We start from the raw sequence: 25317 nt of genomic DNA, 5'->3' as shown, positions 1-25317 counted from the left end.
ACACTACAACAGGAGCTCCACCTCAGTCCGCGAGATGCTTGTTAATAAGTGTGCTAGGCTCCACCCTGATTTTCCCAGTGTTAACCATTGTCTGGTTTCTTCCAGTTTGGGTGGCAGGCCCAAACCTCCATTCTGAGAAAAGGGTCTCTGGCTTTGTCCTTTGTATCACCGTGTCCTTTGCAGACACACGCGCCCTTTGTTAGTCCCAAAGCAGGATTTGCCGGGCAACTGAAAGCCGAGCCAGAAAGTCACCTCCAATTTCCAACTGCCCTGAGGCCAGTTTACAAGGACAAAAGTGTTTTGTTCCTGAGGAGACCGCTCAGGTGACAGAGAACGTCCCGGCAGCTGAACAGCGCCATCTGGTGTCTGGGAGGTGTCACTTTGAACTAATTTCAACAAACCATTAAGGTTCACTATCGATTGTAAGGCCAGTTCTAGCGGATCCGAGGATGCCCTCTGCAGGCCTCCGTGGGCACCGGGCATGCATGTGGTGCACGGACATACATGCAGAAAAAGTACTCAACATAAAACTAAAAACAAACAAAGACTTTAGCCAGAGCTTGGACATAGTGACATGGCCTTTCACCCCAGACTTGGGAGGCAGAGGACGGCCCAGCCTGGTCTACATAGAGAGTTCCAAGCCAGCCAGGGCTCCATAGTGAGACTATTTCACACACACACACACACACACACACACACACACACACACACACTAATAATAATAATAATAATAATAATAATAATAATAATAATAATAGTAATAGTAATAATAAATACAGTTTTTTTTCAGCCTGGGACTGGTGAGATGGCTCAGCAAGTAAAGACCCTTGCTATGGAGTCTATGACCTGACTTCCAAGCACAGGGCCCACACGATGGGAGGAAAGAACTGACTTCTACAAGGTGCTCTCTGGCCTCTGTATGCTGCCGTGGCAAGTACAACATTCCCCCCTCCTCCCCAAATAAATGTAATATAAGAGCAGATAAGATGGGCGTTTTGTTACATTTGGTGTAGATGGAATTTGCCCGTAAGAAAGACTGGGAAAAGATGAGCCTCTCCCTGAGGTGACGACACCCTGTTTAGGATGGCCCGCCCTGTGGTGACACCCAGCTTAGGATGGCCCACCCCAACATGACTGGCATTTCCTGCTTCAGGCCACCCCTGTTGGTATGTGTGCACAGTCTGTTATCTGCACCTGAAGAACAGAGAGGAAAGCTGTGACTCGACCTCCCCTATGTGTCCAGTGCCCGTTCATAGAGAATGGTCCCTGAGCTTGAAATCCTTCGCAGGACATGATTGAATACAATGTCGCTACCTTCTCAATCCTTTAAGAATTATCTATTTTAGCCGGGTGGTGGTGGCGCACACCTTTAATCCCAGGATTTGGGAGGCAGAGGCAGGCGGATCGCTGTGAGTTCGAGGCCAGCCTGGTCTACAAAGTGAGTCCAGAACAGGCAAGACAACACAGAGAAACCCTGTCTCAAAAAACAAAAACAAAAACAAAAAAAAAAAAGAAAAGAAAAGAATTATCTATCTTACATTGTATCCCGTTCACACAAGGACATGCTTGAATGCACTGTCGCTACTTTCTCAATCCTTTAAGAATTATCTATCTTCTTTTTCCGGTTCTCGTCGCTGGAGCAGTCGTGAGCTGCAAAGTCTCCTGCGACACCCTGTACGAGGCGGTGCGGGAAGCCCTACATGCGAACCAGCGCAGACGCCGCAAGTTTCTGGAGATGGTGGAGCTGCAGATCAGCCTGAAGAGCTATGACCCTCAGAAGGACAAATGCTTCTCGGGCACTGTCAGGCTCGAATCCACTCCTCACCCCAAGTTCTCGGTGTGAGTCCTGGGGGGACCAGCAGCGCAGTGATGAGGCCAAGGCCGTGGATATGCCCCACACGGCCATCGAGGCGCTCAAGAAACTGAACAAGAACAAGAAGCTGGTCAAGGAGCTGGCTGAGAAGCATGATGCCGTTTTGGCCTCAGAGTCTCCGATGGAGCAGATCCCACGGATCCCGGGCCCAGGCCTGACCAAGGCTGCCAACCTCCCTCCCCTGCTGACACACAATGAAAACATGGTGGCCAAAGCTGCTGAGGTGAAATGCACCATCAAGTTCCAGATGAGGAAGGTGCTGTTGCTGTTGGCCACGTGAAGATGACTGATGATGAGCCGGTCTACAGCATCCACCTGGCTGTCAATTTCTTGGTGTCCTTGCTCAAGAAGAACTGGCAAAATGTCCGGGCTTTGTGCATTAAGAGCACCATGGGCAAGCCCCGGCGTCTGTACTAGGACACCCCAGTAAACCTAGTGCTACCCCCCCCCCCCCCAAATCTATCTTACATTGTGTCCCTCTCTCACCTCCGGGTGTGCATGCACCTGCCCTCTGCACTTCCTTCAGAGGAAAACCAGTGGGAAGTTGGCTCTTTCCGCTCTGTGATTCCCAGGGCTGGGACTCAGGCCCTCAGGCTTGGCAGCAAGTGCCTTTACCTGCTGAGCGGTTCAAGGCCCCTCGGAATCAATTCTGCTACATTTTACTTCTCAGCCCCAAATCGGCTCTGAAGAAACAGAAACAAACTATCATCTCTGACTCAAAGTTTGCTTTTGAGCTGAAGGCAAAGGAGAGAAGCGGGGAGCAGAGGAAAGGCCCGGCCTGCTGTCTTTTCTCCTGAGACAGGACACTATCAGGGCACCAGCTCTCCTTTCCAGGAGACAACTCTAGGTTGGAAACAGAACAATGTGCAAATGAGTTTCATTTGTTCATTTTCTTCTCATCATTTCTGGCCCTTGGAAGCCTAAAATTGCTCTCCTTCGTCCTTCCATTTTCTTACTGTTTCCTTTTTTCATTTGGCAGTGCTGGGGACTGAAGCCAGGCACTGGGAACGGCAGCAGGTGCTCTACCACTGAGCTCAGCTCTCAGCCCTGTAACATTGTTTATTTTACTTTCTGTGTGTGAGTGTTTTGCCTACATATATGTCTGTGTGCCGTGTGTGTGTGTGTGTGTGTGTGTGTGTGTGTGTGTGTGTGTGTGTGTGTGTCTGGCCCATGAAAGCTAGAAGAGGGAGTCAGGTCCCCTAAGTTGGATATGTGTGTTGTGTGTGCACGCCTGCACAAGTACTTACATATATATATATATATATATTCCCTATAGCTATAGGCAGTTCTGAGACACTTTGTGGGTGCTGCTGTAATGGCTGAAATGTCTCTCCAGCCCTATTTGTTTCTCTAGAAAAGGTCTGGCTACGTGGCCCTGGTTGTTTTGTAGCTCATAACCCCCTGCGCCGTGCCTAGAATGGCGCACACCATCCCTCGTGCCTGCAGGCTGGGATTACCAGTATACGCCACCACGCCCGGCGCTGACTTCTTGTTCTTGTCTGAAGATGCTGTCGAGGCCTCAGCTCTGAACTCCCGCCTTGAATTGTTTCCTATGAGGCTTCCGTGTGATGCTAATTAAAGTGTGTTAACAACCGTGCTCTCTGCTCCCCGGTCATCTTTCCAGTTTCAGCTATAAGAGCTACAACGTTTACAAAAGAATTCCTTCCCCTCTGACCTCCGATCCGGCCATCCGCACACACTGTTTAATGTCACCGGTCCCCACTGCATTGCCAGGCCAATGGTTCCTTTGGCCTTCTTCATCTCTTTGACATTGTCCTTTCTCTCTTCCGGAAGTCGCCTTCCTCCTGGAACCCAGATGCTGCCATGTTTTGCATGCAGCCTCCTTCACTTGCTCCTCCTTCTGCTCAATGTAAAGTCAGTTTGCTATGGAGCTCCATCCAGGATCGTTGTTCTGTTTTGTTATTTAATACAGGGTTTCTCTGTGCAGCTCTGGCTGTCTTGGAACTCATTTTGTAGACCAGGCTGGCCTCAAACTCACAGAGATCCGCCTGCCTCTGCCTCCCGAGTGCTGGGATCAAAGGTGTGCGCCACCTCATCAGGCAACTTTCCTAGGTTTTTTATTTATTTTTTATTTTTTATTTTTGGTTTTTCGAGACAGGGTTTCTCTGTGTAGCCTTGGCCATCCTGGACTCACTTTGTAGACCAGGCTGGCCTCGAGCTCACAGCGATCCGCCTGTCTCTGCCTCCCGAGTGCTGGGATTAAAGGCATGCGCCACCACGCCCGGCTCTTTCCTAGGTTTTTAAAAAATGTATTTTATTAATTTATTCATATACATCTCAATTGTTATACCATCCCTTGTATTCTCCCATTCCTCCCTTCCTCCCATTTTCCCCTTACTCCCCTCCCCTATGACTGCGACTGAGGGGGACCTGTATATGCTCCCCCTGTATATGCTCATAGGGTATCTAGTCTCACCTTGACTATCCTAGTTTTGAGGCTTACAATTTCCATGCTGATGAGCTCTCATCTAAACCTGGCCTTGCTGCTCCTGAACCATGGGCTCCTGGTTCTTTAGAGCGCCACATCCAGTGTGAGACACTTCAGAGTGAGCGCCACACCCAGTGTGAGACACTTCAGAGTGAGCGCCACACCCAGTGTGAGACACTTCAGAGTGAGCGCCACACCCAGTGTGAGACACTTCAGAGTGAGCGCCACACCCAGTGTGAGATACTTCAGAGCACCACACCCAGTGTGAGATACTTCAGAGTGAGCGCCACACTCAGTGTGAGACACTTCAGAGTGAGTGCCACACCCAGTGTGAGGCTCTCCATTTTCTCCAACGTCTGCATCGTGTGTATCATCAAACAGTACCGAACACTCACTTGTGCATCTTAACAATGAGGAGTCATTTCTCCCATGCCCTGCCTTTCTCCAGTGGCTGACACTGATTCCTGCTAGTCTGTGTCTGCAATAGATCCCAGCTGGACCATCCCTTTTCCATCTCCATCATCCCGCTATAGTCTAAGCTATGGTCCATTGGGATGATGGACTCAGTAGCTGCCTGTGTGCTCTCTCCACTGCCCCTCTACTTTACTCTCTACCCAGTGGCCGGAACGATCCTCCCGAGCTGTAACTCTCATGGTGCCTTTCTACTGTGCTTTGGATGAGAGCCATAGTTGCAAAGGACTCACATGATTTGGCCTGACCTGACCCCCCGACCTCTTGTTCTCTGTGTCCTGTCACACAAGCATCTTTGCCTTTCTGTCTTGCCATACACATCCCCTTGGCTGCAGGTTTTCCCTGGATCCTCTGGGTATCAGCTCCGAGAGGCTTTCCCGAGCCCACACTCCAAAGGAGCCTCACGCCCTTTCTGCTCACCCTTCAGTTCCCCATCTGCTTTGGTTGTCCTAGAAGACACGGGTAGCAGAAAATGTTTGTTTGCTCACTCATCTCCACGCCTCTTGGGTCACCTCTGAATCCAGAGTGTGAGCTCCTTAAAGGGAGGAATCTCCTGGATCCATCCCACGGGCGCCATTCCTGTCTTCTTCACAGCCACACCCCAGCTGAGTACAGTGCCTGGCACATGCCTGGTACTCAATAAATATTTACTGCACGGGTGGAATATTGAAGGAGAGTAAGTAAAAGACCTGTGGCTGTATGCTTTGCCTTGCTTCTATGCTTCCAAGAACCTTAAACTCTCTTAGGAGGCCATTAGAACCAATAACAAATAAACACCACAAGGAAATATTGATGTGTTTCTCCAGCCACATGAACCTTCAATAGCGTGATGCTTCTGATGGCTGTGCTGGTGATGAGCTGTGTACACAGATACTGCCTCTGCATAGGTATTGTCCCCGCCCCCCAGTGCCTTTCAATAGTCAACCTTGGCCCCTGCCAGCCTAGCCTTATTGCTCCTCCTCCATGACATCTGTGCCTCACTGAAAAGGAAGCCCTCAGGATGTGGCCCCCTTGCCTTACTCTACCAACTTTCTTTCTTTCTTTCTTCTTTCCAAGACAGGGCTTCTCTGTGTAGCCCTGGCTGTCCTGGACTCTCTGTAGACCAGGCTGGTCTTGAACTCACAGAGATCTGCCTGCCTCTGCCTCCCGAGTGCTGGAGGCACTTTCAAGCCCCTTGGCAGGATCACAACGAAGAGGTGGCCGTGTCTTCATCAGAGGGTAATGCGCCTGCATTTGTATTCCATTCATGGGGCTTCAGATACCCCCCTAACCCTGGGATCCCTCACAGCATTTAATATGCTCAAGTCTTCCCTCTTGTCTTCACCTGGGTGAAGGACAGGTGAGAACGCCGCACCCCTGCCCATTTTGCCTGCAGCTGTCCTTTCCTTCAAAGTCAGGACATTTATGGCCGGTTTATGTACCCACACTTCCATTTCCTTACCACCGTGGTAGTGCGAGTGAATCGGGGTGCTCCTTAGTCCACAAATGGAGCTCATGTGTGGATTGAGAATTGCCTAAAAGCCACCATAAAGAAGAAGAAGAAGAAGAAGAAGAAGAAGAAGAAGAAGAAGAAGAAGAAGAAGAAGAAGTAGAAGGGAAGGAAGGAAGGACTTCTATTATTGGCAGGGAGGGTGGTGCAGAAAGTCCCTTAGCACTAAGGTAAAATGGTAAAGTAGTTAGCATTACAGGGCACAGGTACTTACTCTGCACATGAGGAAATGGGCAAACAGGTTGGAGCTTGTGAAGCAATGTTTATGGCAAGCCATTGTTTGAACTGACCAAACCGGAGTGGAGTTGCTGGAACTGGTGTCATGCAATCAACCTGAAATGGACCAGCTTCCTGAAAACAGGACACTCACAGCAGTAATCGCCCATGGACATCAGCTAGCATGAAAATTCCCTGTGAGCTAACTCTGTATAGGCAACTGTGGGGCTGGGGCACTTTTCATTGGTAGAACATCCTGGGTTCAATCCTCTGCACTGATGACAACGATGATGATGTCATTGAGTTATAACATTAAAATCTTTTTGAAGCCAGGTGTGGTGGCACATGCCTGTAATCCCAGCATTCAGGAGGCAGAGGCAGGAGGATTGCTGTGAGTTCGGGGCCAGCCTGGTCTACAAAGAGAGTCCAGGACAGCCAAGGCTACACAGAGAAACCCTGTCTTTTTGAAATGATTCTAGAAAAAAAAAGGCTTTTGTGATGACTACTCTTTGATGTTAACATGATTATCTCTGTAATGAACTACATTCCGGAAATGGAGGGCACACCTGCAAAGAATTTTTTGCCTGATCTGAAGTGGGTGGCTCCACTTCCAGGCCAGACCTTTGAGGCAGGAACACATGTAGCCAGTGTTGGTTCTTTGTGGGTTCTCATTTTTTTCCATCCTTTATTCCCCCAGTTTCACCCCCTATCACTAGATAGGAAAGAAAGAAAAATAGAGGGAACAGAGAAAGAGATCCTTGAGTCTAATTTTTTTCTTTTGTTTCTTTGAGCACAACTACTAATAACTGTAACCAACACCCCTAAAGGCCAACAACCTCCTACCCTGCCCATTGGGGCTCTTGCACTTATATACCCTCTGAAAAGTTGCCAGAATTCTAAATGTCACACACTGCAGAAACTGTGGGGAACCGCAGCTGTGCTGGTACTGACCATTACTTGTCTTTGTCTCCAGTTGAAACGTTACTTGTTTTTCTCTGCAGTTGAAACATTGTGCTCCACTGGTTGCCTTCATTTTCCTTGTTTTGAGTCTCATTATTTGGCCCTTGGTTTGCTCCCTCTTGGAGAATTTTCCACAGTGCTGTCGGATTGCTGGTTCCTCCCCTATACAAGCAGTTCTGTTACTCTAAGGAATCCTGACTAGTACAGTCTTTAACCATTTGTTTGCTTGGTTGGTTGCTTGGCTTTTCAAGACAGGGTTTCTCTGTGTAGCCCTGGCTGTCCTGGATTCACTTTGTAGACCAGGTTGGCTTTGAACTCACAGAGATCCTCCTGCTTCTGCCTCCCGAGTGCTGGGATTACAAGCGTGCGCCACAACACCCAGCTCCTCTAACATCTTCTAATGATGCTGTATTTCTTCAACAGGCTTCAGATGAGTAGGAGTTATGGAAATAATTGGATAAAGGAAGGCGAGGACTGTGTCGTGTGTGCTGTCCCACTTCCTGCAGCGTGATGGAGACAGAACATTCTCCCTGCACCTGTTAACACTCAGTCACCGCAGCCGGGCGTGGTGGCGCTCGCCTTTAATCCCAGCACTCGGGAGGCAGAGGCAGGCGGATCGCTGTGAGTTCGAGGCCAGCCTGGTCTACAAAGTGAGTCCAGGACAGCCAAGGCTACACAGAGAAACCTTGTCTCGAAAAAGCAAAACCAAACCAAACCAAAACAAAACAAAACCAAAAAAAACCACTCAGTCACCGCTATTTCAAACAGTTCTGACGCCACATATTTTGGGGTGGTATATTCTGATCCCTCAGAGTTCAGACACACCATGGCAGCAGTGAACAACTTAAATATCATAATTTCGATGAATGCCGTCCTGCAGTGTTCCCCGCTGCCCCTGCTGACCCAGTGTCACCACTGTCGCAGTGAACTTGCACACCCCCAGTGCAGATTTACTGCCAGTGTCAGCGTCAACACCATGGTGACTTTTCCAGAGCATGTCAAAGGGAGTTTTCAACTTAGGTTTTTCTGGATCTTTTGGCAACTTTTGGTTCTAAGAGCTATCCCCCCCACCCCCCCAGGATCCGTGTGTTCCCCTGGCCTTCCCTCGATTCTTCTCCGACCCTTTTCCTCATAGTGACAAAGGTGCTGGAGTCCTGGAGCCACTGTCTGAAGCTTCCCTGCCCTTGTCACTCAAGGGTGGGAGGGTGGGTCTCTTTCTAGGGGTGTTACCTCATGGTATGGTATGTTAACCATCCCTCAGAGTAAGCCACCAGGTAAGATTAACCACACACACACACACACACACGGACACGCATGCACATATGCACACTCACAGACATACACAGACAGACACACATGTGCACACATACACATGCACACACACTCACACACACATGCACACACACACACACACACACACACATATACACACACATGCGCAGTTCCTTACTGGAGTCTGTGCTTGTTGTCCTACGTGAGCCTCAGATGCAACACACACACCGCTGAGCCCTGGGTCCGAGGCCAGGCACTTAGGAGTTGTTCTTGATACAATCTGCACCTCTTTCCCTTTTTCACTTCATTCTTTTTTTTCTCCTACATTTTTACCAAATCCATGCCCCCCCCACTTTCTCTCTACCACCTAGTGCATTTGCCAAGAAGCCAGATGTCGTCCCCCCACTCGCCCCAAGGCTTTCTAATGCTCTCACCACTGTAGCCTAATAAACAGGTCAACAACAGCTCTGAAGTCTCTCGGGCTGAGGTCAGAGTCTTAGCATCCACAAGCTGCGTCCTGTTCTGGGTCCTTCCCTCCTCCCGACCTTCATTAGCTCCTCTCATCAGACTTCTTCCTCTCTCAGGGTCCCTGAGGGTTCTCGCCTTCTGACAGCTCTTTTCCTTCTGATCTTTGCTCTTTTTAACCGCCCCCTCCTTATCCAGACTTACTTTTTTTCTATTTTGTGTTAGTGTTTTGCCTTTATCTATGTATGTGCACCACGCGTGTTCCTGGTACCCACTGAAGTCGGAAGAGGTCTGGGATCCCTTGTGACAGGAGTGAGCTCCCACGTGGGTGCTGGGCCCCAAACCCAGGTCCTTTGGAAGAACAGCAACTGCTCTTAACCGGGAGCTCTCTCCAGCCCCATGGGATTGCCTTTTAAAGTATCCCCTCCTTAACACAAGCATTTGTCTTTTAAATCTAACTATAGAAAAGTTTCAAATAAGGACTCAGGATGCAGAGGCAGGAAGATCGCCACGAGTTCAAGGTCAGCCTGTCTTTTAAAAATCAAGTCTTAGCCAGGCGGTGGTGGCGCACGCCTTTAATCCCAGCACTCGGGAGGCAGAGGCAGGCGGATCGCTGTGAGTTCCAGGCCAGCCTGGTCTACAGAGTGAATCCAGGACAGCTAAGGCTACATAGAGAAACCCTGTCTCAAAAAAATAAAATAAAATAAAAATAAAAAATATATAAATAAATAAATAAATAAAAAATCAAGTCTTTTTCTAAAAAAAAAAAGTGTGTGTGTGTGTGTGTGTGTGTGTGTGTGTACACCTCCATGGACTTATGTGCATCACATGAATTCAGGAACCAGAACAGGGTGTTGGATCTCCTGGAACCAGAGTCACAGGTGTGTTGGTGTGATCTTTCTGTGCGCGTGTAAAGGCTGCCTTTGCTTTATTCAAATGCTGGTTTCCGTGCCAGCAGAGAGCTCAGGACTGTTGTTTTTATGAAGCATCATCACCTGTCTCAGCTAGGCAGGGAGGAAACGTGGGTCTTCCCAGCAGGGGTAGGAGCTGCGTGAAGAGTTGAGAGGCTCGAGAGAGTCACCTGCCAGACTTGGAAGCCTTTGAACACACAAGGACTGAGGAGAGGTAACCGGCCACATGACAAATGTGGCTAGGATAAACGGTTTAATTAAGTTATACAAGCTAGGTTGGGAAGTAGCTTAAGGCCTGAGCAACACCACCACCACCAGCAACAGCAACAACAACAACAACAACAACAACAACAACAACGTCTCTGTGTCATTATTGAGTGGCTGGTGGGTTGAGACCGGTGATCCAGCTGCCTGTGAGGCACCAGGTGAACGCTGGGACCTGAACACCAGGGCCTCAGCAAGCGCACTGACTGGGTGGGCGCTCCTAACCGCTGAGCCGTCTCTCCAGCCCCTTACCCATTCTTTAGCATTCAAACCATATCTCAGTTTTTATTGGTGATTTAGGGAAAAACGGGTAAAGGAGGAGGAAAACAATCCTAGGAAAAATAACAACGTACTCAGCTATGTTCTCATGGTGGAAAGCGCTGGCCTTTGGTGGAGCTGCTGAGCCGCGACAAGCACCTAGGGGCTCTTTTGGACACATCTAATCCCCGAGGTCCTAACAATGTATTCATTTCTTTGAATATAATATTTTCAGTCTCCTTTTTGAAAAGACATTTTTATTTTACTCCAGTATGTCTTAACATCCATCTTTAAAGTGTATGGAGTCCCTTAGTCAGGTTGCTAAGGAGGTGACTGTGATGAATGACAAACGACATTGCCTGTCTGAGAACACAGCAGGAATCTCAGGGGCAGTGAGCTGAGCGTTCCTGGGGCGCCAAGAACGCAGCCCAGAGCGCATGCGCAGCCTCTCAGCCCTTGGCTTTTCAGGAGCTCTGACTGGTGACTTCGGAGCTTCCGCCCTATGCGTTTTGCTTCTTGGCAAAACCTTTAAAATAAATAATAGAAAGGCCCCAGCCGGTCTTCCAGTCTGTCTCCCCAAAACCAGAACAGGATCATTTCCTACATTAGGCCCGGCTAATGTTTTATCTGATTTAATTTTTAATATTTTGGATGGTGACTCTCACGATTTTCCTGAGGAGGCCATTTCATAATTCAATATTTCTCTCCCAGATAGGGAGTGTTTCCAGTAATCAATCCAAATGTTTAAATTTATTTTGTTCTCTTGGAGATGAAGTGCTTCCTCTCAGTGAGAGGGAAACATTCCCAAATATGGTATTAGTATACACCATTTCCCCAAGGGGCAACCTTAGTCTGCGAAAAGAAATTAATATTCCCAATTGATGGTTTTCATTGCCTTTCTGCAAGCCTATAATTTTCTTCTAGTCTCTTATTATCTTCAAAACTTGTTTCTTTTTTTTTTTTTTTTTGGTTTTTTGAGACAGGGTTTCTCTGTGTAGCCTTGGCTGTCCTGGACTCACTTTGTAGACCAGGCTGGCCTCGAACTCACAGCGATCCGCTCGCCTCTGCCTCCCGAGTGCTGGGATTAAAGGCGTGCGCCACCACGCCCGGCTCAAAACTTGTTTCTTACTTTAAAAAAAAATGGCTATGAACCGGAAAGAAGGTTTAGCAGATAATACTGGCCTTCCTCATAATAATAATGATAATAATAGAAGAAGGAGGAAAAGTTACGCACAAAAAGTTGGCTATGCTTTACAGCCAAGTGTGATGGCGCACACCTTTAATCCCAGCACTCGGAAGGCAGAGGCAGGGAGATCTCTGTAAGTTCGAAGCCAGCCTGGTTTATAGAGTGAGTCCAAGACAGCCAGGGCTACACAGAGAAACCCTGTCTGGCGCGGGGGTGGGGTGGGGGGTGGGGGGGGCAGGGGTGGCGGGAGGCAGGCACAGGGTCAGGGGAGGTAAAGTTGGCTGTGTTTTTAAATAGTGGATTGGGATATGCAAATGTGGAAGCATCAAAGAAGGCTGAAGGGCTGGATGGAGAGAAGGGGGCACAGCACTAACATGGGGGCACAGCATTAACGTTAGGGCACAGTGGCCATGCGCATTCAAGAGCCCTGTGAGGTTGCTGGGTGAATGGGGCCTTGGCAGCACCCACAGATGACCTGTGACGGTAGACTGCAGGAAACCCAGATGGATGATGCTTGTACAGAAGAGATAAATGGCGTCTGGGGCAGAGGCTCTATGATCTCTGTGTGGCTTCGAGGACCGGTACAAGGCCAGCATGACATCGTCAGGTCTGCCCGTGACTCCAGCTCCAGGAGCTCTGACGCCCTCTTCTGGCCTCCAAGGGCGATGGCACACATGTAACGTACACTCGCAGGTACATACACATATACACATGCACATAAACATAAAATGGAGCTTTAAAAAATGTGGAAAGGTACAAAAACACCTGAGCTTTCAGCATGGATAGCTGGGTGAGTGGTAATAGGGCCTACACTAGGTTTTGAGAAAGAAATGACTTGAATTCAGCTTTGATATGCTGAATCTGGCGCGGTGACTTTAAGACACCCAGATTCTGTGGGTTAAGACAGCTTTAGAGACAGAGGCTTATCCCAAATGCCAAGCCAGCCTGCTTTTTTGAGTTCTAACTCAAAAGAGGAAATATTTCCTTCCCACCTTTCTACCCCTTCTGTAGATACTGGCCTAGACCCTAAGCAAGCTTGTGCTGATGGTCGAGGCTGAGGCATTCTCACTCTCCCTCGCCCCGTGCAGCTGTCTGCAGACCTTCGCCGCCAGCTTGCCAGTGAACCGAAGGGACGAACTAATGGCGAGACAAAGTTATACTGTATAAATGCAGGTTTATTGGAAGCAGCTCTCAGTCACCAAGAAGGGCGGGGGGGGGGGGGGGGAGAAGGAGGAGAGGAGAGAGAGGGAACGAGAAGAGAGGAGGAGGAGGAGGAGGAAGAGAAGAGAGGAGAGAAAGTGGAACCAAAATGGCTGGATTCTGTAGTGAAGGGAAGGCCTGCCCCTGTGCTGGGAAATTCAGGGTAGAGTGCAGAGTATGCCAGCCACGCCCTGCAGCAGGGAGGGAAGGAGGGATGCCTGAAACCAAACAGTAGGCGTGGGTCTCAGTCTCTTCCGTGTATCCACTTCCCTCCCCTCAGCAGCTTGCCTGCCTTGTTAGTTTTCTCTCCATAAAATGACCTTCAAGTTTCCGAACAAAAGGAAGCATTGTCTTTGTAGGTCCAGCTCGAGGACTGCAACTCCACACTTGTAAGTCGTACATACATATACACATATGTGCAACCATATGATGTAGAAACGTAATTTGCCAAATATTAATATTATGCATATAAGTGAAAGACGAGGATGCTTTGAGATCAGCCAGGCAGAAAGAGTAGCTACATGGAAAAGAGCCGTGGGGTTCTGCAACAAGTAAAGGTCGGATCAGAGGATCCACCCCGGGAACAGACAGAGGAACAGGAGGTGTGGAGGAGCCCAAGAAGCAAGGCTTCCAGAGTGCGTGTGCCCCACACACAGCTGGGCACCGTTCCTCTGGCTTTTCAGCCTTTTGGAAAGTCCAGTTCCCAGGGGTTGCTCTGAGCTCTGCTTTCTGTGTTAGCACATTCCGAGTGCGCCACCAAAGCTCCTTATGCGGAGTAATTTACTGCCCTAAGGAGCTGATTGCCCGTGGCTTGGAAAGCTGGGAGTCCAAGTTCAGTGCGCCAGCAGAACTGGTGTCTGTCTGGTCAGGTCCCCGTTCTTCACAGATGGGGCTGCGACCAGGCAAGCCATATCAAGGAAGCCCCCTGGGACTTCATTTTACAAGGCAATAAACCTCATCTGTGAAGATGAGGCCCTTAATGGCCTAATTGCTTTGTTTGTTTGTTTTCGAGACAAGGTCTCTCTGTGTAGCCTTGGCTGTCTTGGACTCGTTTTGTAGACCAGGCTGGCCACAAACTCAGCGATCCGCCTGCCTCTGCCTCCCATGTGCTGGGATTAAAGGCGTGCGACACCACACCCAGCTGACTTAAGCGCTTTCTAAAGGCATTTTTGACGCTGTCATACTGTGCATTACTTTTCAACACACAGGTCAAAACCTTATCTGAAATATCTGAGGCCAAAGCTTTTCATTTTTTGCTCCTCTCCCCCCTCCTCTCCCCCCTCCTCTCCCCCTTCCTCTCTCCCCCCTCCTCTCCCCCTTCTTCTCTCCCCCCTCCTCTCCCCCCTCCTCTCCCCCCTCCTCTCCCCCCTCCTCTCTCCCCTCCTCCCACGCCCTCTTCCTTTAGACTTTGACATATTCACTTCCAATGGTTATCCTAGATGACACCCACCTCCAAGACCTAGATTACTTGGTTTTGAGATGAAATTTCAGGCCGCAGAGCATTTTTCATCTTATATTCTTAGATGGTGAGTGCTAACCCTGTATGAACAGGGCCTGACAGACACCCAGGGCACAGCATTACTGTGCTGGAAAATATTCTGTTTCACACTGCGTGCGCACAGCGCTCACCAATGCCAAATTTAGGTAAAGGTCCTGGTGTTTATTTAGCGCAGCCTGCAACACTGTTGGAAAGTGTCCCAGTGAGCTTTTCTGTCTGTGTGATAAAACACTGGCTGAAAACAACTTGAGGAGGAAGGTTTATTTTACTTAACAGGTTAGTCCATTGTTGAGAGTAGGCAGGGCAGGAACGCAGGCAGGAACCTGGAGGCAGCGGGTGAAGCAGAGACCACCAAGAAACGCTGTGGATGGAAGCACCGAGGCATTGCTTTCAGTGGCGTGCTCAGCTTGCCTTCTTCCACAGCCTAGGACATGTGGCCTTGGCTGGCACTGCCCAAAGGGGGCTGGGACTTCCCACTTACATCATAACTGATGATAATGATACCTACTGGCCCATGAGGCGATTTCTCAGTTGAGATTCCTGCTTTCCATCTCACTCTGGTTCACGTCAACTGAACAGCTGCGGTGCACAGGCACAGCGTCCCTTGGTAAATAACAGGGCAACAGGGGGCTGGAGAGATGCCTCAGAGGTTAAGAGCAGTGCCTTTTCTTCCAAAGGTCCTGAGTTCAATTCCCAGCAATCACATGGTGGCTCACAGCCATCTATAATGAGATCTGGCGCCCTCTTCTGGCCTGTTGGCTTACATGCAGGCAGCGTACTGTATAAATAAATAAATCTTAAAAAAACAAATAACAGGGCAACAAACACAGCGAGCTGCACCGCCTAACTGAACAGGAGTAGTGAAGGAAAATGGCTTGTGAATGTCCTCTGGGTTGCATTTTGGAGTTTGCACTGCGTGTAGTGATTCAGCCATTTGATGCCATAACCCAGTGATGTACCCAAGTGAGTGATGCTGTAACCCACACAGTCCATGACTTGACCAGCAGGGGGAGCTAGCTGGGGATAGGCCTGGGTCGAGAGCCGTTAAGGTGTGACCGAAGCCTGTAGAGAGGGCAGTGGGTAGCATGGCACTTGCTCACTCTTTCTTAGTGTCTCGGGGTGTGCTGGGAACCGGTTCAGCACTGCTCTGTCGCTTTAGCTACTTCTTTGGTTGTTCAGACAAGGTCTCATGTAGCCAGGCTGACGTCAGATTTGCTGTGTAGCTGAGAGTGACCTTGGCTTTCTGACCCTCCTGCTCCCACCGCCTAAGTGCTGGGGTTACTGGTGTGCACTGCCTGGTGTGTGTGGCGCTTGGGATGGATCTGGGGCTCTCTGTATGCTAGGCACACACTCTACTAGCTGAGCAACATTTCTTGCCCCTGTTTTTGCTACTTTTGGTCCTAAAGTAGTCTGTTTGTAGAGATAGGGTCCTGTTATGCAGGCTGGCAAGAATGTGTGTGATCCTCCTGCCTCTACCTCCTGAGTGCTGGGATTAAAGGGATTAAAAGTGTCAGCCAGCCAGGCGTGGTGGTGGCGCACGCCTTTAATGCCAGCACTCTCGGGAGGCAGAGGCAGATGGACTGCTGTGAGTTCCAGGGCAATCTGATCTATAAAGTGAGTCCAGGGCAGCCGAGGCTACACAGGGAAACCCTGTATCGAAAAACAAAACAAAACACAACAACAACGGAAGTCAGCCACCAATGCTTTCATTGTAGTTACTTTGAGCTATTAAATCGGGGATTATAAAAACAAGGTGACGGATCAGCCTCAGAGGATCTGGAGGGTGGCACTCAGTTTAGTTCACAGTGCCTACGCAGGCAGGTGCTCAGCTGCCAAGGAGACAGGGGGAGATGCTGTCCACTGAAAAGAGCCACTGAAGTTGCCCTCCCAATCAGGACACAAACGTGCAATCAATCAATCAAAGAGCCTGCTCCTCCCCTTTGCTCCCATTTGCCTGCCTCTCAAAGCCCCAGAGAAGGCAGGCCCCATGCGAGAGCCCCTGCTGTGCCAGCTGGCTTTGTCACCAGTGCTTTCAACAGGAAGGGCTTTTTCCTCACAGATCTGAGGACCACCGGAGGAAGCCCTTGCTGCCTGATTTGATTCATCGAGACACCAGATAAGAAAGCTGCTCTGCTGTCTGCTCCCAGGCTGCCTCTGAGGAGGCGGACCTGGAAAAGGGCCACTTCCATCCGCCTGAATGAAGGGATGACCTTTCACATTCTTAGGCTTGCAGAAATACCTCGAAGAGCAGTGCCATGACTCAGCAAGCACGCGGCACACTGCAGGGCTTCAAAATCAATGCTAAGGAGATGCAGACGCTGACACAAAGGAAAGGGAACAATAAATAAAACATTTCCTAAAAAAAACCCTACTCCAAACTTCCATTTTGTCTTGTATTACAATTTTAAATGAGAGGAACCTAACGCAGGCAGATACATGAGCAGGTTTAAGTTCTAAGGGAAATCATTGCCAACCACATAAGTACTTAGAGAGTTCGAGCACAGCGTCCTCTATTGGGATCATCTTTACTAGGCAGCTTGGGGGCGGGGCGGGGCTAGGGAGACCTTCCCTGGAGAGCACTTTTGTGGGGCTGGTTCCAAACGCTCACGATACAACCCTGAACGAAACAACTAAGATCCTTACCGCGTAGACTAACAGAAACATTAGCTAGTGCTATGTATGGAGAAGGGGAAAGGATGGATGGACACTTCCGGTGTTTTGTGTGCAGGCGGAACCTGATTGGGTAGGGATGGAGGCCAGAGATGTGGTAAGGGTCTGATGGTGACAGTTTTCTGGTTGGGAGACTGACTGCACAAAGAAAGGGACGGGGGCGGGGTGGGGGGGGGAGAGACATTTACCCACTGAGGCCTTAATGTGTGTCAGATATATCTGATACAGCCTTCTCCAGAGCAGGCGTTCACTAGGGCTAGAAGCCAGGCAGGCACCAGCAAGAGCTCAGTAAACTGTAGGTCACTGGACGTCGCTCTCCCTCACACCATCCTTCCACGTGGAAATTGGCAGAACCATATATTTTTTTGGCTTTGCTCCTGGCTCTGCCCGCAACAGAAGGGCACTGGTGCTCTCTTGGAAAAGGCTTGGGCAGGAAGAAGCACACGCGAGAATCGCAATGTCATTCAAACATTCATCAGAAATGTTCATCTCAAAGCGATCCGTCCGCCTCTGCCTCCCCAGTGCTGGGATTAAAGGCGTGCGCCACCTCCGCCCGGCCCCACTTTAGAGTTTCTCAACTGGTGAAATGAGAAGAAGCCACGTGGGTGGACTGGAGAGCCTTCTGGAAGTCCATAAAAGACACAGACACCGTTACAGAAACTCGGAAAGGGTTAAAAAGACTGAGGATCAAAACAGCTCTCCTCCCCCTCCCTCTCTTCCTCCCTCCTCCCCCCTCTTCCCCTCCCCTCTTCTGTCTCTTTTGCATCCCCTCCTCACTGAGCATGCTCAGTGGGGCCCAGCCTGAGAGGATGAGGTCTAGCTTTTCTGACGGCAGATCCTCTCTTCCAGGTTCTGTTTTGAGTCTGGGCCCTGTTAAAAGCTGTACGGGGTGAACGGCGGAGCTGTACAGAGGGATGGAATCACACCACGCAACAGATCCATTTTTGAGGTTTAATAAGGAGATACAGAAACCGTCTCTGGAGACACACATGGGAAAGAGAGAGAGAGAAGGAGGGAGGGAGAGAGAGAGAGAGAGAGAGAGAGAGAGCGAGAGAGAGAGAGAGAGAGAGAGAGAGGTGAGAAGGAGAGAGCTAGAGAGAGCTAGAGAGGTAAAGTAGAGAGAGAGCACAGCACATGGAAGGTGTCTTTTGTATGGCCCGGGGCAGGCCACACCCCCGTGGCAGGTAGGCAGTGACATCACAGGTAGGCAGGCTGAAGCCAAATCCTAACAGGCCCTGTCCAGAACTCCAAGCTTCCGGAAGAAAGCTCTCTCTGCATTTGAGTGGGTCTTATGTAAACCTAGAGCCCCTACTCTGATCTAGCCAAGGGACAGGACATTCTCCACAGTTGTGTGGAGAGCAGGGACTGACTCTGACATGAACTCTGGTGCCCCCTATTTGACCACCTCCCCGTGGTGGGGAAGCCTGGTAGCACTCAGAAAAAGGATAGGCAGGCGACCAAGATGAGACTTGATAGGCTGTGGCCACATGGTGGGGGAGGAGGTCCCCTCTGTCACAGGCCTAGGGGAGGGGGAAAGAGTGAAAGCGGGAGGGAGGAGCTGGAAGATACAATTGAGGGGACAACAATTTAGATCTAATCTGAATAAATTATTTAAATAAAAAAAAAAAAGCTTTCGTAAGTCCCTTTGGGTTAAGCGGGCTCCTTCCACCGGGGTCTTTGGCAAAGGTAGCACATGCGATGCATGAGAGGTCTCCTCACTAGGCACCAAGCTTCCTGGGAGGGGACAGCTGGGTGGAATTTCCCCTTGGGCCGGATGGAGCGCCAGCCACCCCAGCAGCAGATAATGTGCGGGCTAAACTCAAAGGATCCCAGGCATTTTCTTCTGGGCCAGGAGGACGCTGGGGAGGGGCGTGTTTTGAGACTGGGGCTCACGCAGGCCAAGCGGAAATGACTGTGTAGCCCAGGTGACCTTGAGCTCGGGATCGTCCCCTCTCCACCTCCCGAGTGCTGAGATTTTTGCTGATGGTTTACTGAGTCCCAGCTTAACTGAGTCCTTCTCAGAGCACCCTCGGTTCTCTGGGGACAGGGAGGCCTGCTGAGCCCTGTGCCCTGTGCCCACTATGCTGCATTAGCATTTAGGTAAAAGTAATATTATTCTTGCTGCTTAGAAAGACCAGAACGATTGAATTTGTTCCCTGAGGGGGGCGGGCGGACTCCAGAATTGCCTCGTCCAAATGACCTCGGTGGACCCTGCCTGCCGTGTCTACACTTACTGCCTTCTCAGTTGAAATGAACCCATATTTTGCTATTATCAGCCAGTATTCTTATGAATCCATGCCCAGAAATGAACTCATAAAGTTGAATAATTTTTTAAGCTGTTGATCTATGGTCTAACATCAATTTTTTTTCACTGTTCCAGGTTTATTTGGTGTTCTTGTTGGCATGACACTTGGGTAGTTGGTTACATCATCCATGTGCAGATCTCACTTTTTACATACGATTGCAATGTACACTGACACATATAATACACAAAATAGTATCCTTTAGACAGTTATGCACAGGGTATGCAGAATGGACTTACACACTGGTGCCAGGTTATGACTGATTGGGAACTCGCTGGTCTAGGCATGTTTGGTGAGGGTGCACAGCAGTGACGCAGCAGGCTCCCAGGATTATTGAAGCCACACAATTAGAGTGTGTCTTGGAGACAGTGGGACTGTCACACTAACCAGGTTACCATTACACAAGTACCATTTAGCGTCGGGGTAGAGCTGTGGGAACTGAGGTTTTCCGCAGTCCACTTCAACTCAACCACACCTCAGATGAGACAGAGTGTGGTTTCATGTGCCGTGTGAGCACTTGCTCGACAGCACCCCCGACCCCCACCCTGTGAACTTTTCAAACTCTCTCCCATGAAGCAATAATATGGGTCAGTCTTGTGGGGCCCTTGTGACTAATCACAGTAACTGACTTTCACGACACCAATGGACATGTCACACCCAGTAGACAGTGTTCTACAACCTGTAGGCCGGAGGAGCCCACAGATCAACCTGGGCTGCACAGTGACACTGTCTCTGCATAAGTGAATAAAAGGTGACCTCGGATGCCCAGAACACTACAGCCTAAAAGTCAAGAGCAGGAGACGAGTGGGTTAGCAGAGTAGGCACAACACCCCATGTGGGTACAGAGATGGATGCCAGCCTAGGGAGGCGGGTAGCCTGTGGGTGGGGAATGCAGATGTCAAAGAATGGGCCAAGTTTTGAAAGGCTCCCAAGAGTTAAGTGAAAACGAAGATAGAGGGAGACTCCAGAGAGAGGGCCACAGCGGCCCTGTGGCATCTGAGATCGGTGAGGAGAGAGAGAGCGCAGAGAGCTATGGACGGGCAGTGGTGGTGCGGGAGAACCAACGGAGGGCTTTGAACTCAGGGCGGCAGAGCTGAGTCTGACGGAAGGTTGGGGGGTCCAGGGTTAGGTTTGGGTGGTGGGGAGAGGTGAAGTTGGAGCTGCTGGGAACCCCCAGCTACCATTAGAGGAGCCGCCTGAGTTGGCTTTGACCTATGAGGCACAAATGGTATTGATTGCTCTAAATGCACAACCAGTCACTGGGGTGTGGAAATAACAGCACTCGCTGCTGTTGCTTGTGAGCCCAAAGACAAAACAACATTGCATCCTCCGGACCGGGAAGTGGGTGGTGGCTCTCAAAGGACGATGGCTCCAGGAGTGTTCACTTGAGAAAGACAGTACAAAGTTGTGGGTTTAGTGTCTCTGCTGTAGCAACCTGGGTCTGGTAGTGGCAAACTGACACTGCACTCCAGGTGCCTCAGACAACGGCAGGGGATGGAGATCGGAGTCCAGCGTAGAGGGAGCAGTATTAGGCAAGTCCAGAGGAAAAGAGGGTTAGCAAAGCGAGGCAGAAAGAAAGCCACCAGATAGTGTGGTGGCTCGCACCTGTAACCCCAGCACTCAGGAGGCTGAAGCGGGAGGACCATGGGTGTGAGGCCAGCCTGGGCTACATAACAAGTCCGCGTGTTAACCGGCCAACCAAAGGACAGATTGCCCCTTGTCATGATGCTGCAGGGAGACCCAGAACTGAGAGGTCCATGAAGTACGTCAGTGTTCAGAGAGCAGACGCCGGAGGCCAAGCTCAGAAGGGCAAATGAAAGAGACTTGGTACAAATATTATAGCTAAGTTTCCTTGATGTATCCTCTCCTGTGCATCCTCCCTGAAGATGCTCAAGAGAAAGAGGTTACTAGGAGACATCAATTAGAAACATTGTCACCACTGTCACCAATTGACCTCACAATGTACAATGCCTCAAACACCATGCCCTCTGTTTCTTACTCACATGGCAGTCCCAGGGAAGCCCACAGGTCAGAGGGGTGGGGTGGGGTGGGGTGGGGTGGGGTGCCGCCTTCATGTAGTCACTCGGGCATCTGGGCCGATGGAGACTCTGTTTTGGTTCCGTTGTGGGGGGCGGGGGCTCATCTCTAGTCCATGAGACACAAGATAAGTGGGTCCGGGGCTGGAGGAGGCCCCTGCCAGCTGAGCTCACTCTGCTGTCTGGATGTGGTTACACACCTACCTCTCTGCAGCAGGTTTGGAGATGTGCGGGCAAGCCAAGTGCCTGAAGTAGCTAGCACCTCGTCCTCTTTTAGCGCAATTGGTTTGTTCTAAGTAAGAAACATAATGCATTTACATTTTTATTTATTTATTTTAATTTACACTTTTTATGTATGTGAGCTTGTGTGTATTCATGTGTGGGGGCGTGCAGAAGAGGGCATTGGATCCCCTGCAACTGGAATTAACAGGCATTTGAGAGCCGCCTGGCACAGGTGCTGGGAACTGAATGTGGGTCTTATGCAAGAGCAATATGAGCTCAGCTGAGCTAGCTCTCCAGGCCCCAACCAAGATCTTGGTTGGACCGAGTGACTCTGAGCCATCTTGTGAGCTGTGTGTAAGTCCTAAGTGTAGTGAAGTGCCTCAGCACATCGCTGAAGGTATGCGTTAGCTGTGAGTGTGTGTGCGAGCCTGTGTAAGGAAGCTGTGGGCTATGGATGGGCACAGTCCAAATGTTCTTCCCACAAGGTGGTTTTCTGGAAAGAACTGCATGGACTATGGCGAGTGCAAGGACATGAAGGACAAACTCTGGCCTGTCCATATTATCTCTGCGGGAAATGCAAAGGCCCAGGAGGAACATTCTAGGCTCTTTTCACATGACCAAAGGTGATAAGACATAACCCCAGGTGCACTCCCTTGCTGTACTTGGATTTGCTTAAGCTAACTGTAAATGGCATTTCAAGTTTTGCTTGCTTTAATAATACAAATGAGAAACGCTCTGTTTGCACTGCTCTTGAGCTCCAAACGCCTGAAGGGCCCTGGTACCCCATGCAGATACTTAGAATAATCTTCAATCATGGAGACTTAGCTGTTGCTGGCCATGCATCTCGTTGACAAGAGTACAGTCCTGTTTCAATTTTTATAGCCCCCTTCTTTCTCTTTCCTTACAGTGAAAATGCTGCTTCCGGTTGCATCCTCTCTTTGGCTCTCTGGCCTCTGTAAGCTGTGGGATAAGCCCAGTCATGTCTTTGAAAGTGGCTGCTGACAGTGGCTGGGAGAAAGGGACAAGGCAGGAGGGAAGACTAGGCTGCTCAGATGGCCTGCAGTCCCAGCCGGAGACTGCTTCTCTGCACCCCCTCCTCAGCTCCAGATGCGCCCACAGTTCCTTTCCTGTGGGCCCTGTGGGCTGTTCTTGTGCCCATGAGAGTGACTCCCACAGGCACACTCCCACACAGCTCTGGTCCCACCCTGACAGCATCTTCCCTGTGCTATGGACTTTTCCCACGAAGGCCAGAATTTGAATGAAAGAAAGAACAGTTACGTTTGTAGCTTTAGCTTGAGTCCCCCAAATTGTTTCCTGGCAGAGAAAAAAAAAAAAAAGCTTTAAGTCTGCATTCATACAAAAGCCTGCTTCAGATATGGCGTCTAGGAAGAAAAAAAAACCCCCAAAACCCAAACAAACCCTTTCTTAGTCACTTCTGCTGTTGCTGTGTAAAAATGAATGGAAGACAAAAATCTGAGGGAAGAAGGGCTTGTTTTGGATTGGAGTTTGAGGGGTGTACTCCATCTTGGTGGGGAAGTGGGAGGGTGAGGCAGCTGGTGACATTGCAGAGGCAGTAAGGCAGCCTGGCTAGAACTGGGGCCCAGAGGCTCAGTCCCCTCTGGCCTTTCATTGGTCAAGGAGGCTCCATGTCTAAAAGGCTCACGGTGTCACAGCTGGGGACCAACCGTTTAAACATGATGTCCATGTCCGTGAGAGACACTTCACCTTCAAACCATAGCGGTGCTCAGATGCCTGTGTCCTGGTGCCACTGTCCACCCATCTTCCTTTTTTTTTTTTTTTTTTTTAAAAGAGAGTACCTGTACCATTAATTATAATAGCATGCCTTCTTTTCAGTGCTGGGAATCACACCAAGGGTCTTGTGCATGCTGGCCAGGCAATCTGTCACTGAGGGACATCCCCAGCCTGTTTTTTTTGTTTTTAGATGGAGTCTCACTATGAGCTGGCTGGCTTAGAACTCACTTTGTACCAGGATGCCTTGAACTCACAAAGACCTGCCAGTTTCTGCCTCCTGAGTGCTACGTCGCCAGGTCCAACACCTGTCTTCATTTTCACTCACTCATATTAAAGAAGAGGGGGAAAGAAAAAAAAAAAGCCTAGCCCTACAGCTATTTAACAAAAAGTAAATGTGTGGAGAGGGAATAATTGGATTTGTATCCAAATTTCCAGTAGTAGTAATACTGGATACATACAGTAATACAACTCTCAAATCTCACAAGTAACAAGTCTCAAGACTTATCAGCAAATCAAAATTTCATTCTCATGGTGTGGCTGTCGGTGAGAAGATGGCTCCCTGTAGATGTGGAAGCCACACCACAGTGGACAGTGTGAGGAGCAGCATCTGTTGGTTTTCTCCTGTACTGTGTTTTACTTGTTTTTTGTTTTTGAGACAGGGTTTCTCTGTGTAGCCTTGGCTTTTCTTCGACTCACTTTGTAGACCAGGCTGGCCTCAAACTCACATCGATCCACCTGCCTCTGCCTCCCGAGTGCTGGGATTAAAGGCGTGCGCAACTACCACTCGACTGTACTGTGTTTTAGAAAGGAATGGCAGAGGCTTAAAGCTCACACGGGGTGAGTGAGACGGCTCGGTGGATAAAGGCTGTTGCCACTGAGGCTGCTGACCTGAGCTGAGGCCACAGGGCCCGCCTCCTGGAAGGAGGGAACAGCTCTCCGTAAGTTTTCCTCTAACCTCTGTGTGCACACCATGACACACCCCGCCACACAGTAAGTGGATACGATTTTAAAAAGTCTCACACGAGGGGGAACTAATGTTTTGAGAACCCTCCCTCCTATATCCCCATAAACCTTGATTTTGCCAAACCAAACACAAAATAAAAACCCTGCTGAACCCAAAAAAGAAACATTAAAACATTTTTTAATTTCCATACCTTTGTTCCTTTACTCTTTTCCCTCTCCCCAAAGCCACGAAATGATATTTTCTTGGCTATTTTCAACTTAGAGGTCTAAGCACATAGAAATTGTGAAAAAAAAATATATATATACACACACACCTATTGCTGGGCATGGTGGTGCACACCTTTAATCCCAGCACTTGGGAGGCAGACGCAGGAAGATCTCTGAGTTCAACACCAGTGAGTACCAGGACAGCCAGGGCTACACGGGGAAATCCTGTCTTAAAACACAAAACAAACAAACAAAAATCTACCTGTGTAGTTAGGAACATGGCGGTCAGGAGTTTCTCAGCCTTGTGGGATCATGAAGAACAGTGGAGTCACCTATACTAGGGGACCACGGTGCAGCGTCAGCGCCAGGCTCACCCCGGAGCTAGTGCGAGAATCCATGGCTGACAGCAGCCCTGAGCTGCTCTGTCTGTCTGTCTTGCTTCCAGAGGCCAGGAACACGGGCTGGGTGTGGTGGTGAGTGCATTGGGAGGCAGAGGCAGGCAGATCGCTGTGAGTTTGAGGCCAGCCTCGTCTACAAAGCAAGTCCAGGACAGCCAAGGTTACACAGAGAAACCCTGTCTTGAAAAACAAACAAACTAACTAACTAACTAACTAACTAACTTAGTCTTTACTCCACTCAGCCAGTCATTTAT

The 25317-nt window shown here is 49.6% G+C and overlaps 1 long non-coding RNA gene and 1 pseudogene across 2 annotated transcripts in view; both read left to right on the top strand.

The window, feature by feature from the left end:
* The window catches only part of LOC311606083 (large ribosomal subunit protein uL1-like), a 19567-nt pseudogene extending 16098 nt beyond the window's left edge, over nucleotides 1-3469 (top strand). Inside the window, exons 2-3 of the transcript XR_014783658.1 lie at nucleotides 791-927; nucleotides 1641-3469. The product of XR_014783658.1 is annotated as a large ribosomal subunit protein uL1-like (transcript). The remainder of the gene's footprint in view (nucleotides 1-790; nucleotides 928-1640) is intronic.
* Nucleotides 3470-21585: 18116 nt separating this feature from the next.
* LOC311604727 lies at nucleotides 21586-24674 on the top strand. Its single transcript, XR_014781631.1, has 3 exons — nucleotides 21586-21817; nucleotides 22651-22769; nucleotides 23686-24674. It is a non-coding gene; the product is annotated as an uncharacterized lncRNA (long non-coding RNA).
* The last annotated feature ends 643 nt before the right edge of the window (nucleotides 24675-25317 follow it).

This window comes from Acomys minous (assembly GCF_964271855.1).
Source record: "Acomys minous genome assembly, chromosome: 9".
Classification (NCBI taxonomy): domain Eukaryota; kingdom Metazoa; phylum Chordata; class Mammalia; order Rodentia; family Muridae; genus Acomys; species Acomys minous.
Note: the sequence above shows the minus strand (reverse complement) of the source record. Positions and strands in the feature narration are given on the sequence as shown.